Source organism: Gouania willdenowi, chromosome 15, assembly GCF_900634775.1.
Source record: "Gouania willdenowi chromosome 15, fGouWil2.1, whole genome shotgun sequence".
Classification (NCBI taxonomy): Eukaryota; Metazoa; Chordata; class Actinopteri; order Blenniiformes; family Gobiesocidae; genus Gouania; species Gouania willdenowi.
In genome coordinates, this window is record NC_041058.1 from 12,509,383 (window position 1) to 12,525,512 (window position 16,130).

At 37.1% G+C, this 16,130-nt stretch overlaps 1 protein-coding gene across 8 annotated transcripts in view; it reads right to left on the reverse strand.

Annotated features, from left to right (window-relative positions):
• Nucleotides 1-16,130, reverse strand: part of pcdh15a (protocadherin-related 15a) — a 200,678-nt gene that overhangs the window by 158,077 nt on the left and 26,471 nt on the right. The window contains exon 1 of one of the 8 annotated variants that reach the window (XM_028468333.1): nt 4,960-5,111. The exons of the other annotated variants lie outside the window; for them this stretch is intronic. The gene's annotated coding sequence lies outside the window, so the exon portion shown is untranslated. Of the gene's footprint in view, nt 1-4,959; nt 5,112-16,130 lie in introns of those variants that run through there. 8 annotated transcript variants of the gene reach the window in all.

Here is a 16,130-nt window from a genome sequence, read left to right on the forward strand (position 1 = left end):
AGCATTTATACATTTAAAAAGGCTACAATAGCTGCTGACTCAAAGAGCTCATGGGCTGCTATTTTATGAAATATATTTGTGCATGTGGGTCACTCAGTTTAGTGTTATTGTAGATAATTTATTTATTTCCTCTCATTTATAATGAAATTATTTTCTGAAAAAAATAAAAAGCATGTGAAAAGCAAAATAACTACAATAGTGTTTTTACTGTTTATTATTAACCACTGCTGCTGAATCTTGTTTATCTTATATCTGATAATGAGTTACTTGATGATGTAATCAATAATTACTTAGAGTAGTAATAACAGGCTATTTAGGTGTAATAGTCACAATAGGTACATTACTGAATATATAATATAATATAATTAAAACTATTGCTTTTCACAAGTTGGGACCAATGAATAGTGTCCTTAGTTTTATGCCAAAGTGTATTTCACACTACGTGTGACACGTTAGCTTTTATCCTTCTATACAAGTGTTAAATCTTATCATAAGTAAATCTGTGGCTCTTTGTGGTTTGATGACAGTAAGCCGTGTAATTTTTACTAGTTTCTTGCTTTTATGAAGTGGTTAGCATTAGCGCTTAGCCCAGTCTTATGTGTCGGTGGATAAGCTTAGCATGCTTTAGTAGAGCAGGTCTGTCACCGTGATTGTGGTAACTTTGGGTGGATCTGACGAAGAAACTTGGACTGGCTCTCTTTGTTGCCTGGTTGTCTGGTATTAACCAAGTAGCCGTCCACGATGTGTCGCAGCACGCCACGGCAGCTTCAGGTAGACTGTGACGAGCAGCTCCGTGTGTGTGCGTGTGAGCTCCTAGTAACACCGGCATAGTCTTACCAGTGGGAATGTTTTTGACGATATATCTCCCGTTAATCACATCTGTAACATGCACACAGCTCTGAGCACAGACATATAGAAGGTGAGATGAGCCACTCCTCATGAAAAACAATGTTCAGTTCCATCCAAAGCTTGAAAAAGTCCGCGATGACGTAACGACAATTGTCGACATATACATTTGTTCGTGACTAATTCTGTTATCAATTTTTGTACACAATGTTGACTAATCGTTACACCCTTATTGTATACCACCATTTTGAGAAAAAAATATGAAGATGATTTCTTGTCCATGAAGCCCAGCCCTAGTTTGACTCAATTACAAAGGTCATAAAAGTGTTAATAACAAAATAGCTTTTTGACAACTAAAACGACAGTCGAATGTTTTCTTTGGTAATCTTTGTGTTTTTTCTTTGAAATCCCATCAAAAAACAATTCAGTTTTGGAGGACGGTCCTCAAGCATCTAAAGTGGTTTTGTTTAAGTTTGAAGCAACCCTTTGAAAACTGGAATGGGTTGAAAAGAGTGCAACAGACTATTGTTGCACATTTAATGGAGAAATATATCTTGTATCACTGGCTATAGTTGCAATCCTTTCAAAATGCCAAACTTTCCAACCTCTTTGCAATATCCATGCCTGTTAAACACATTCAATTGTTCAGAACTGCCAAACAAGTCAAGTGTTTCCATCCCAGCATGCATCTTGTGAGGTGCTGCTGCACCAAAAAAGATAAGATCATTAGTCAGTCACAGGGGTGTTGAAGCCTTTAATTACTGCTTTCACACACAAGCACAAACCAATCCACCTGGTGTAGTCGGATGAATGATCTGACTAATAAAAGAATACATGGAATTAAAGCAGTATCAGAGGATTTTCTTAAAGTTAAAAATACACTAAAAAGCAGATTGTCACAACTGCAGCGTAATCATCTGCTACACTTGTGGAAGCTTTCGCTGACCATTCAGTCAAGTTTAGTGTCTCATTGTTGATACCACTTGTGTGCTTCAACTAAGGCTGAACGATTAATCGCATTAACAATTTTCTCGCGATATCATAAAACGCAATGTTCTAATCGCAAAGGCTGCAATTTTTTATTATTTTTTTGGACCAAAATGCTACATTCTTATTGGCCGTTACCAGTATTTTTAAGGTTGCGTAAATCCTAAAGCCTCAGACAAGCAGTCCTCTTTAAGAACCCAGATGTGGAGCTAATTGATGAGAGGGGTTACTGTGGACAGTGCTCACCTCTTCGCCTCGCTTCATGACTAGGCTTGTCTGTAGACGCTATCCACACACTCTTATCATTGTTTTCAGCCAAAAAACTGCACAATATCTGTATTGTCTAGATTGTTGGTTTAGTGTTTTGTTAATATAAAAATAAGTTTTTTACTGTTTTATTTATACATTTATAGTGTTTTATTGAGAACTAATTATTTTGTATTTTTAATTTATTTTGTGTGTCATATTGTTAAAAATGTTAAAAAATAAACAAATTGATGTTCATTATTTGTTTTTTTGTGTTTTTCCATTGACTTAAAAAAAGTAAGATATTGATAAAGTACCAGATCGATAAGAGTAGTAGTATAGTAGTACACCCATCCCTAATGTTGAAGAGGTAAAGCAACAGATTTGTTTGCTTTACTGTTTGTTGTATACTTTAAAATTTACATTTCATATTTATTTAAAGTTTAAATAAATCTGAAATTGTTTATTATGAAACAGATTGATTTATTGCTTGTGTTCATTGAAAAATACATAACAAGAGGCCTTTGAAAAAATAATCGCATTTTAAATCGTAATCGCAATAGTAAAGAACAAAATCGCAATTAGATTATTTTCCAAAATTGGTCAGCCCTAGCTTCAACCCAGCAGGCTTCCTCCAATCATTTATCCTTTATATGAACAGCACCCTCCACTGACTCCAAAGATTATTCAGTAGTGCCTAATTTATCCCCTCTGGTGCACTTAAGTTACCAGAGTATTTTAGAACCTGTTTAGTTGGCTGTATTAATACTTGGAATAGAAGCTGCCTTGAGCTGCCCTTAATGCCAAACACTTAATTTGACCTTCAGCACGTGTACTATCTTGTTGTAGAGCCTTTGGTAAAACTGGATATTTAATATAGGTTGGCTCCCACACAACTCATTTAGAATATGTTTTACATCGAACAAAAATGTGTTAGTTGTGTTGGAATCTGTGCATCCAAAGTAGCCAAGATTGTTGTATTTTATATTGATAAGAACAGTTTCTCTTCATTGAGAACCGGGGAGTTCAGTGCCACTTACCTCGACCCTATTCACCACCTGCGTGGGTTCATTAAATGTGGCCTTTATTCCCTAAATGCTTTGCAGATGCTGCTTTTGAAAAGCCCAGTGCTTGTTAGGAAGGAGAGAATGCAGAATGCATATGTTGGAAATGTTAGTATCTGTGATAAATGAGGTATACCAAGTATTCACAGGAGCATTGAAAGATGGCAGGACAACCGCAGTGCACATTTACACACGTGCACACTTTCAGGCATTAACAGCTGACATCAGGAATGCATTTCTAAACAAAATGTTAGAAAGAGTGTCTTAGTACAGTATTTAAAAGTCAGGTGGTTTGTTAATTCTTTTTTTTTCTTCTTAAACTCATTTAGTTTGGCAGCAAAACAGAAAACTCCTATGAGTGACGATTCATTTAGGTGTCACAGCTTGTATTGGAGTTTTTGCTAATAATGAAGGAGTGCGTATTGATATTTTTAAATGAAGCATGCACATTTGGCCAGCTTTTACACTACCTTAGAGAGGGAAAACCAGAATCTCCACAGCCTGTAATCTCCATGACAGGTGGTGATGTTATCAAGTTTAGGCAAAATGTACTGATGCAGTAGAATGGTGATGTAAACTAATGAAATATGTTGGTTTAACATCATCAGATTAGCCCAACCCAGGCACGCAACACGGTGTAAACCCTTTTGGTTGCATATTTTGGCCCTTTCTACCTTTTCCCAATACCAGTAGTTTGGAATATAGTGGCAGGGTTAAAATGAAAGAAAAACTGACACATTTTATATAAATGGGTCAGTGAGTCGGTGGCCAATTGGTTACATACATTTTAACCCTAAAAATAAAAATATTCTACAATTGAATAAATCAAATTAAAAAAAAATAAATGAGAAGACCTTAATCAATTGGACTTCAATAAATCCAATAAAAAATAAAAAAATTCTATTATATTTTTGAATGCACTTTTATCGATATCTCATATTATTATTAGATTGGGACACCCTTAGTTATTTAGCCTGTTTGTATTCAAATTATGGTATTTCTAAACAACCCAAAAGCATTTTAAAAAAAAATATATATATAAAACATTCTGGTTGTGCTGCAACTTGTAAACAGCCAAATTGAATTCCAAATGTATAATCATTAAGGAATTAGATCTATATTTTTTTAATTGACTTCTTCAAATTAAAACTGTACAGGCTATGTGAGCTATATAAAAATATATATATAAAGAACATGAACATGATGGCATTCTGCAGTCAGTTGGTCTTTTTAAGCATATGTCTGAGTGAATGAAGTTTTAGAAGACGGTACTACATATCACCTGCGGAGCTGCAGCAATGGAAGTAGCGCATGAATAAATCATAATCAAATATCTCGTATTGATATGCTTATGAGGCCATACATACATACAATGAGAACCGCAGCTGTCTGAAACACTCTCGTCCTACAACCAATTTCAATAATTACAGCCATGATGATGGAAAATCGTCTCTGAATATTTCTAAACTACCGCAGTGAGAGGCAGCACACTCAGCCAGACGGACATTAATGGGACACCATCATCATCATCATCATCATTGAGAGTGAGCGCTGGAGCTTTCACTCAGTGTTTCAAAACTTCATCCTCCAGAGATTAGCGGCAGACCGTACAGAGCCGGTCAATGGTTTAGCACGAGGCTGCTATACCCCATTCACGGACTGGAGACACACACCGACACGTGTCATAAACGCGCACCTGTCCCGCGGTATTTAATGATAATTCCACCGGGGGGGCGCGTACCGTCACGCGCGTTCGATAAGCAAATACGGAGACAAAATTTAAAAAAAAAAAAAAAAAAAAAGCCTTACTATGTACCATGTTCAGAGGTGCTCCACTTCAATGCTCTCCGTCCGTAAAGACCCCACAAACAGAGTTTTAGAGTCCACAAATAGTAGCTAGCACTGCGGCGGTGGCGGTGCCCTCACACCGGTGCATCAGCGCCGCCCTCCACACTGTGCGTCCATCAGAGGCTGTAGTCCGAGACTGACTGAGGATAAGGAGAAGTAATACTCTCTCTCTCTCTCTCTCTCTCTCTCTCTCTCTCTCTCTCAAATTCAATTCAAAAACAGCTTTATTGGCATAAGAAACAAGTTTGCATTGCAAAAGCAAATATTAAAAAAATATTAAAATACAATAAAAAAAATCAAGCTTCAGTATACAGTATATATGTAGAATATGTTACAATTATGTAAATATATGCATGAGAAACAAGTTTGCATTGCCAAAACATGTGTGACATGCTGTAGAACAGTGTTTCTCAAATGGGGGTACATGTACCCCTAGGGTATGCAATGGCACTACAGGGGGTACTGGAGAGCGAGAGAGAGTTGCAAAATAATAAAGTGTCAGTCTTGGTCCCACCTGAGGCGTGATAAGACCAGAAATGAAATATAGAAATAAATCTATTCAGAAGCCACTAAATCAGTGTTTTTCAACCTTGGGGTCAGGACCCCATGTAGGGTCGCCTGGAGTTTAAATGGGTTGCCTGAAATTTCTGAAAAATTAAAATAGATTTAAAATATTTTTTTAATTATCATTCTTTTTAAAACACTTAACTGTATTTCTGTACTTTCACTTCAAGAAATATAAATCTAGTTCAACTAAATCCAGTAAAAATAAATAAATAAATATCTGATCAAAAACGTTTTTTTTTTTTTTTTTTTTTACAAATTATTGATATCAAAATCGGGTCACGATCCAGAAACGGTTGGGAACCACTGCACTGAATACTGTTTCGTTCCACTTATTTACACAATGAGATTCTTTAAAATGTGTGTTATCACTCGTTCATTCCATCTATAGTTGTTTTTAAATAGTTTTCTAAGCAAAATGTTGTCGTCGTACAAAGGGGGTACTTGGAGTCAGAAATAAGAGAAATGGGGTACTTGAGAACCACTTAATAGAACAATGTACACACAAAAAGAATAAATATTTAAAAAAAAATAGCAACATTCGTGAAAAAATAGGGTTTCACTATATATACTGTATGTAGTACAAAATGTACAATCATGTGTTATTGAAGGGGGAAAGGTTATGTACAGGGTTTTACATATATCTATATACACACACACATATATGGCCGGTTATACAAGCACATGCATATATACATACAGTACATGCACACAAACACTTATATATGTATATACAGTATACATACATGCATGGGCAGACTATCTATATATACATAAATGTAGTTTAGTTTAGTTTAGTCTTTATTTGAAGGAACGATGCATAGAGACATTAAGCCCATAAAAGATAGATGTTCTACACTAGATTGAAGCTAAACAGCTGGTTTCCATCTGTAGCCCCTGGTTACATGTATAAAACATACAGTAGTGATACTATAGGGTCTATGGGGGCTGGAGGTCATTACAGTTCCTCTTCCTGTCACAGCAGTCTATGAATCTTGTTGCACAATGCTGGACTTTCCCAAGCAGGTCGAGGAGTTTTTCAGACAGGTTCTGAAAGTCTTTGTGGGTGTGTGTGATCAGGGGCAAGTAAGGGTCTCTAAGGTCCTGGTAACGGGGGCAGGAGGTCAGGAAGTGCAGCTTGGTCTCCACCTGGCCCTGGGCCCAGTGGGTGCACAGCCTGTCCTCTCTCTCTCTCTGGTCATGACAGGTGAGGCAGGTAATCTCATTACTCACGAGAGGTCGTGAAAGGTGAGAACGGCTCAAGACGCGTGGCCCCTCCTCCCACCGTATCTGTCTGATATGCACATGACCAGCTCAGATCTTCATTTCCAACCATAGGACTATTACAACAGAATGCCATGCAGAAGTGGGCAAAGCACTCCCATTGATTACTTGAGTGAAAATACAGATACTCCTTGCAGGGATGTCCACAAACGTAGGTGGGGGGCGGAATCGCCTACTACTCTCTTTCTGGCTGCCTTCTACTCTTAAGCATGTTCATTAATGATTCCGCACCCCTTTTGCACTGAAATAACCGTTAAAATCCATGAAAGATTGAAGTTTTCCACACTTTGAGCAACTTTTGCAACGCTGTTTCGGTGGTCATTTTTTTTTAAATCTCACGCAAAGTCTCGTGAGAGTTCATCTCACACTCCACCAAGCAGCTAGCCTGGCGAAGCCACACCCACTTTCTTACTTGTTGTAAGGAAGTCGGTCTGGTGATGCCACCGTTTCTTGAGCCGCACAGGAAAAAACATCCTATCCCGTGCAAACATGGCGGCCGACACGGAGAAGACGTTCGAAACTGAGCTCTAATCTGTTTTAAAAGCTCTGGATATATTGTTGAACCCACGACAAGAAGAGGCTTTAAAACCTTAAGTCTGTACCGTACTACACACTGTTTTCGTCTGCTGGCTCTGTTTAGGGAAAAAGAACTACGCAGTTCTGACTCTACCCGGGATAAATACACATATTTGGACTCGGGCGGAGCAGACCTTTCCACTGACACCTCAAACTCATAACACAAATTTATTTCTGCTTTACACAGACTTTAAACACCCATGATCAACTTTTGTGCTTCATTAAAATATGCTTGTGTTAGATATATTAATATGAATATTAATGTGCTTGTGTTAGATATTTTATGAATGTTAATGTGCATTGACACACCTAAATATATTACCAAAACCAACTACAAGCAAACCACACAAATATTATGTTAGTCATGCAGGTATGTTACAGTGCCAGACAGCATTCTACAGAGAACTACTAAGAGACCAAGCACCCATACTACTGGATAAATTGGTACATTTTCAACTGGAAAGAGGTAAACTGATAATGATGCTCAATTCTTTGTCATCATTATCATGGATACTAGATACCAACTTGTAAATGCATCATACAAACAAAAACGAGGTGAGAAAATACATCATGCTAAGAAAAGTGCTACAAAATAGACAAAGAAAGCCACAATTACAATAATATAATGCATCAAAATCCACCATATAGCATTATTTTTGAAAAATCTTGCACCCCGACCTCACTAGTTTTTGCGCGCAAGTGATTTCTCGCCGCAGGTTTTAGCCTTTAGCCTTAGACTTTTTTTTTTTTAGCCTACTACTTCTTTTTTTTCGGAAGATCACTGTCCTTGTCAAAAACTACTTCAATACATGTAAAAGTAGCTCAGTCAAAAAGTTAAAGTACTAATATATGTGCTCAAAACTTAGTATTGTATAAAATAAACATCTCCAACATAATTTTAATCATCATATTAGCAAATCAGTAAACACTGTTGCACAATCTGTTACATCAGTGTTTTTCAACCTGGGGGCCGTGACCCCATGTGGGGTTGCCTGGAATTAAAGTGGGGTCGCCTGAAATGTCTAGTAATTGACCATAAAAAAAAATACTCATTAAAATTGTTTTTTAAATTATTTTATTATTATTAAAATAAATGATATTCTTTACCCTACACACAATCTCAAACAAAAGTATTCTATATACTTTCACTTTCTCAAATATAACTATTCATGTGCACTAATCCTGGTTACTCTGGTATTTGTAACACAGTATAACAAACATGGTCAAAAAACAAAATCTTACTGTATCTTAAAGTACTGTAGTATAACTAATTAACACTGTGGTGTTTCATTAACTCATAACACTTAGGATTGTTCAAACCAACTAAATCACTATTGTTCACTGAATGAACAAACATTACACAGATAAAAGGTAAGGAGTCTCAATAGCTGCATTACTCAATACAACTGTTTTATTTCCCAAAAAAAAAAAAAAAATCTAACCAACAAAAAACTATAAATTTCTGTTACTTCTCGTAAAATTTGAGCATCATGAGGTATAGTTATAATTAACACTAAGGAACTAATAAAAATACAATGTTTAGTGTGTCTTCTGTTTATCTAACCAGACTTTTTATTGTCAGCATTAAATTGCTGCTTTTGGTAAATACTGTACAACCTTACACATAAAACACATATTTATTAAAGCCATTAGATTCTCTTCTCTGGACTGATGATACCCCAGTAATTGGACATCCATTGTGTCATTTTGGGCATGTATAACTGAATTTTGTATGGAACTAATGAACTTCCTTTAATCAGTATGTATTGGGCCTTGAGAACCATGAGGAGCTAATCCAGGTTAAGTCATCAGCCCCTCCACTTAGCCTAGCTCATTTTTGGGTCTGTGGAATTCTTTGAGCGAAAGTCTTTCCAATGATCAAGCCCTGCTACAGCACTAATTCTCCCTCTTATCTTGTCTTTCGCTGCAGGGAAAAAAAGGGGCCATGGTTCAGACAGGAGTGAAGACTCAACAGTGAAGGCTGATTAAGGAACATTATACTCCTGGGAAAAACTGTGATCTCATTACTTCGTGAAAACTTATTAAAAACCACATCACAGGAACTTTCGTATGTATGTTGGTTTGTGTCTATGCAAGAACTTACAATGGTAAATTAGTGAAGGGTCTAATTAGGCGAAAAAAGAAGAAATGATCAAACTTTTTTTAACTTTCTGATTACACTCTGACCAGTTTGCAATGGGTACTTTATGTTTCTCTCACTGTCCAGATAATAATTAAGCTGGAACTGCTTGTGTGAATACTCTAGTATTAGGTTCATATACTTGGTTAGGACTATGTGTCAAACAAAGGACTTTAAATAACTATTAATTGTTGTGTAGGATTAAAAAAACCAGAGTTTCATTGTTTTCTATTATTACCATAACTCCTTATTTAGAGGTAGTCAAAGAGTTGAAAGTTTTCTTTTTGGTAAAATTACTGGTGTTTTGTGTGTTTGCCAATACAATACAGTAGAATAGCTTTAAATGCATTCAGTGTTTGATTTTATATCATCTTTTCCAAGTGTGATTAAGATGTTATCAGATGTTTTAAGATGGGTTTTGGGGTAATTGGTAGCATATCGTCAATAGCACTCAAAAACAAACCTTTCAACAGCAGTACTTGGAATGTAGATGTGAACTGAGGCTACTTTTATAGTTAGGTTTGCATCGTTTGGTGATGTGTGTGCACTTCCTTTGAGATCATTGACTCAGAAGCACAATAAATCATTCAGAAGCTTGGAGAGTGTGGTCAAACTTGAACGAGCAGAAAGTAAAAACTATTCTACTCTGCAGATGCCTTCTCTACCAACTCTCTTTGATATTTCATTGTCTATTTAGTGGACATATTGTGAAGAACCTCATCAAAATTTCACCAGTGATGCCTAAAGCCGTCATGCCATGTAAAAAAAAAAAAAAAATCAAAAACATGAACATTACGGCAGTTAAATACAAAAACTGGCTTCTTTTTGGATACTGTTTGTCACTCAGGAAAAATTGAGGTATTTCGCTTGTTATAGGATAATTTCTGAGGGCATATACGGTGTGTATGCCCTCGGAAATACACGATAGAGATTTATTTGCTGAGGGCCTACATCGTGTGTATGCCTTCAGCTGTTATGTTCTTACTTTTTTGCCTGTGAGCTGCCCTGTGGGAAATTGCTGGGGCATGTTCGTTCACACAGAAGTGAAAGAAACAGGAGACAGAAACACACAAAGACTTAAAGCCATTGTCAGTTGAACAGCTTAAATTCTATGCATTCCATTGACAATACTTTTGTTCTTTAGTTTAAACGTGACTACCTCTAAGCCTTCAACCTGTTTGCCACCTACTGCTAAAACTACTTAAGGAGGTGCTCTAGATGTAAGAAAATCTAATAAACAGTATCATAGGCATGGCTTGACTTTGAGCATGAAACAAGTGAATTCTCTCTCTTCCCAGCATGTTTTCCCGGATCCATGTGAACTGGACTTCAAATAGTAGAACCCCCATGAGCGCCAACCTACATCCAAGCAGCTGCCAACCACATAACTTCACAGACTGAAAATGCTGGCACATTTTTGTTAATCTCCTAAGATAGAGCTTTGGAAGTCTGCTTTGCCCCAAACCCCCACCTAACGCCAAGTTAAAAATAAATAAATAAATCAATGAATACACCTTGTCGCCATAACTGAAAAGCAAGAAAGTGCCTGACGTAAGTGGTCAGCAAGCAGCTTCATATTAGGTGAAGTTGTGGGTGCTGTCCATGGTGCTGATGTAGGTGTCGACTGAAATACAAATATAATCAAGCAACATACAAGACAAATCATTACCAGCTAAGACACATGTGTAGCTCAGATGGTGGAAATTCAAAAAAGCGAGTTCACTTCACTTTTACACTCACGCAAAATACTGATAATACTTTTATTTCTTTGTCATCTAGCTTCTTCTGACTGAGTGCTTTACAACAGCTCCTACCCGAGCCATTATGAAAATTGAAATTGGCTCTTCACAAATGGAAACGTCTAAGGGTAACTGAGTCAAACAAGTCTCAAGGGACATCCATAGTTAAGCATTGACAGCTTGTGTGATATTGAGAGGTCAGAGCAAGAGAGACAGCAGGCAAGCAGGGCGGAGCCACCAGAGGGAGACAGACAGGTCAGAGTGGGTCAACCAGATCGTGTGCATGCGTGTGTGTGTGTGTGTGTGATGTATAATGCTATATCTATATTTAGTGTCTTGAGATTACTTTTGTTGTAATTAGCGCTACATAAATGAAATTGAATTGAATTGAATCTAAATGAAAAAACTATTTACAGTACATTTAATATATCTCTGTTTACTACTTAAATACTGTTTAATGAAGCTGCACAGAAGCAAAAAAAAAAAAAAAACATTAATTTAATTTACAGAGATGCGATTCAAGCTGAAATGGCATTGAGGCCAGAACAACACTACTGACTCCTCAGTGTGGCATATCAAGTTCAATAGGCTCACATTTAAAAATAACTCTGAATAGTTTATTCAAAATGTAATGGTAGTACAGTTCTTAAAGGGCATGTGGCACCAGTTTTGACATCCTATGTTTTTAACACCAATATCCTGCTGATATCCGGTAATAAAAGTGCCAAACGATGCTCAATTTGTCCGTAATCTCTATTATAACATCGTATTTTCCACTTGCGCTGCTGAAATCCAGCAATATGAAAGCTCACAAAAGTTTTATTTCTGCAGAAGTTCACTTTGAAAATTGTTCCCCTTTATGCTCAGAGGAATCTAAGCATGAGTTGCAGATAGACATTCAGCTTGAAGAAATCATTCAGCCTTATCTATATGAACTAGAGGAAGGATATGAGTCCAGTCTCCTCAGTAATAAGGCAGAGCAATTCTGCTAAATTCCTTCTAACCTGGCAACCCACACAAACCCAACCAGTGATCGACAACATCCAGGCTCTAAATGCTACACACTAAGTGATGAATGACGTCTCTTCCATGTTCAGATGAAGCGAAGTGTACAGAAAGTGAACGGTACTTCTGATAAAAAAAGGCTGCTTGCTGTTTCTAAGTCATTTTATGAAAGCATTAATGATCAGGTGCAGGAGAAGGATGTCTGGTGCGCAGGGGTGGGTAGTAGTTACAAGTTACATTTACTAAGTCACTTGAGTAACTTTTTGAAAAAAATGTACTCACAAGAGTAAATTTATTGAGGCATACTTCTACTTTTACTTGAGTAAATTTAATTTACATGTAACAGTACTTTTACTCGAGTACCGTTTTTGGCTACTCTACCCAACAGTCAAGCTCAACACCGGCCTGCCTGCCTCTGCAGCCTGCAAAAGACTTTTTAGTCATGCTGGGACCCTTTTCAGGGCCAAAAGGAGCAAATTGTTTGAGAATCAACTCCTGTTGAAAACTAACCCAGACTTCACAAAGTGACTCTTTTGCCTCGAAAAATGCAGATCACCCTGGAAAGCCTGAGCTTATGTCACTCTTAAGTTTGAGCAGTTATTGTTGGTTTTTCAGTTCATTTATTTATATACAATTAATACTGATACAAAATACTGTAAATAGGAAAATGAGGTTCAGCATCAAGAGGAGGGGGAGGCTTGAAGAGGGGATGGGGTGGTATAGAGAGGGGTGACGAGGAGCGATGTGCAGGAGGGAGAGAGAAGGAGGGAGGGTGATGTACAGGAGGGAGGCAGAGAGAGGAAAGAGTGATGTAAGGAAATTATATAAAGGAGCAAAGGTGAAATTGCTTTTTTTTGTCACGTTTTCCTTACAAAGCGTTAGAATGTTTAAATTCTAAGAAAAGATGTTGTGATTTTGATGTTTTTGGAATAAATAAGATGTTGCTCAGTAATTGAGTACTTTTTCACTGATTTTTTTTTTTTTTTTTTTTTAGTCTGTTAAACCGTAAAACTCGTCTCTCTCTGTTTCAGCTACTGTTGACTGGGATGAAGATAGAAAAAAAAACATGGATCCATCATCCAGATGTCAGTCTATCCCTCTCCTCTCCTCCTTGTTTTTCCTCTGAGACTCTCTCACACAGGATGGATGTCATACCTGACATGAGCCCAACGGGACCAGATGGAACCAGACGAGTCGGGCCGGGTTCCGACAGGGTTAGGTCACGTCATCTGTGTGCGCCTGTGTTGGTGCGCTTGTTGCCCCATGTGTTTCAGCAATGTCAGCAAAATTATGGTCCATTGTTCTATGAATCTTTGATAATATCAACTGTTATACAGGAAGTTTATTATTTATTGCACCCTAGTATATAGTCAAATGGGTGAACAATGGTGAAATGGGATTTTAAAAAACCACAGGAATTGGTTAAAAGTTGGAAAGTTGCAAATTAGAGTGGCCAAAAATGGACAGAAAAAGTCATAAAAAGAATTCAAAGAGTCATTATTGGAACAATTGCCGTATTTTTCGGACTATAAGGCGCACCGGATTATAAGGCGCACTATCAATGAATGGGTCTGACTGGGTCTATTTTCATACATAAGGCGCACCGTACTATAAGGCGCACCGTTTTTTTGTTATTATTATTATTATTATTATTAATAAGACGCATTAAGCGAAATAAAATAGTCAGATAAGTCAAACTTTATTCAACTCATTAACAATAACGGTCAACATTGTTCAGGTTAAACACTTAAAATACAAAACAATACACTCACTTTTTCAGTTCAGTATGTTGAAGCACAGTAGTTAATTTCATACATAAGGCGCACTGTCGATTTTTGAGAAAATTAAAGGATTTATAGTCCGAAAAATACGGTAGTTTAAACTGGCAAATAATGAGCATGACAAAACGTGAATGTGGTTAAATTGGCAAAAATAAACATGAAATATGGTTAAAAGTGACAATAATGGGTCAATGTATGGTTCATTAGATAGGAAACGTGGTGGAAAGGGTTTTTAAGTGCTGAAAATATCACGAAAGTGAAAAAAAATGGTGCAGAAAAGGCACTGAAATTTGATGGAGTAGTGGCAGAAATGGGAGTAATGCAGCAAAAATATGACAAGAAAAAGTGATGAAAATAGGTTACATTTGGTGTAGTTGCAGAAAAAGGGTAAAAAACTAGTTCCTAGTTTCTTAAAAGCATCTGGCGACCCGTGCCCAAGGTTGAGTTTGTTTCACGTTTTGGTACGTGTTGCACGTGTCGACAGGCCCCAATGAATTGATTGCCATAAGTTTCTAATTTAAAAATAATAATTGTTAGTATTCATTGGTTTAAGTTTTTGCTATCGGTTAACCATGAGCATGCAGTATCTATGCAGGAGGAAACTCATTTTTGACATGTTTGGTTGGTGAATTTCACGTTTAACAACTGCACTTATAAACCATCTGCAGAAATGCAGATTGAATGAACATTAAAGTCTCAGCACTGACCTGTAACAGCTTATACAAGGCATGACTCATATGGAGATAAAAGCTTTGATAATTGGATCACAAATGGACCACCAGGTCAGCTACTAAACCAACACTGGGGCTGTGATGAAAAAGCCTCCTCTTCCTTTATTGTTTTTTACTCTCCCCTTGCCTTAGCCTCTTTTTCTCAGAGTACGCCTTGGCAACCTTGGAAAGTGAGCTACTCTGACAGCTAGCACAGGTCATTACTTATTACTCCAGGCAACCAGTTCTTTAGGGAGTCCATTAGCAGCTCAATGAGTGATTGACCTATTCATCTGGTTTTGAACTTTTAAACTACATACACTCAAACAGTTATATTCAGTCAAAGCAGAACAAACACATTTTCTATTTTAGATCAACTTTGCGCTCAAGTGAGCAGTTTGTGTGTGAACACTAATTGGTGTCAAAGCAGATTTTGGATTTCTTTGTTTATATCACACAGTAAGATTAACGCACTGCCAAAAAATAAAAAAAAATTTAAAAAAAAACTGTAAAAATGCAGTTTCATAACAAATACAACATGCAAAACAAAAATATACATAAAGGTAAATAAATAATCCCCTAAAATCTCCTGACACCAACAAAATGCTTCTATAGAATATATTTAAATTTGCATCTGACGCAGACATTTTCATATTCTACCCATTTCCTCGCCTGTTCATTTTAATCTTTATCTTTTGAATCAGCCCTCCTTATGTCTGGCACCACTGATAAAATACAGGAGAGAAAGGACATTGATGCAATAAAGAGATAAAACTGAGCTGATGCCAATATAAAGATGTGGGATACAGAAGAGAGAGAGAAAAAGCAATAAAATAAACTTAATTCATGCATCATCTGACTCACTTATTCCTGCCTATCTCTAGCACTTAAAGGGTGCTAGGCAGGCAGGGGTACACCCTGGACGGGGCACCAGTCCATCACAGGCACACAACGACTCACTACCCCATTCACTCCTATGACAATCTGGACACTTTGATTAAATGTACAAGTTTGCGTAAACCCACATAAGTGCAAGAAGAACATGCAAACTCCACAAAGAAAGGACCCGTGTGTCCACCCCATGATTTAGTCAAAAGATGTCATTTAAAGCATTTTAGCTCACCAGGATAATGGCTATAATTGTGTCTCTGTCACAAGCACATATATGATATAGCACCTCATCAAGAAAAGTTATAACTTCCTCAAACATAAAATTATGTTGCCGGAGAGTAGCATGTACGATACTTGCCAATATAAATGGTTGTGAATGGTTGATATGACGTGATAACAGGCTGGTAGTAGTAGTACCTTCAATATTTCAACAATTAGTGACATATTAA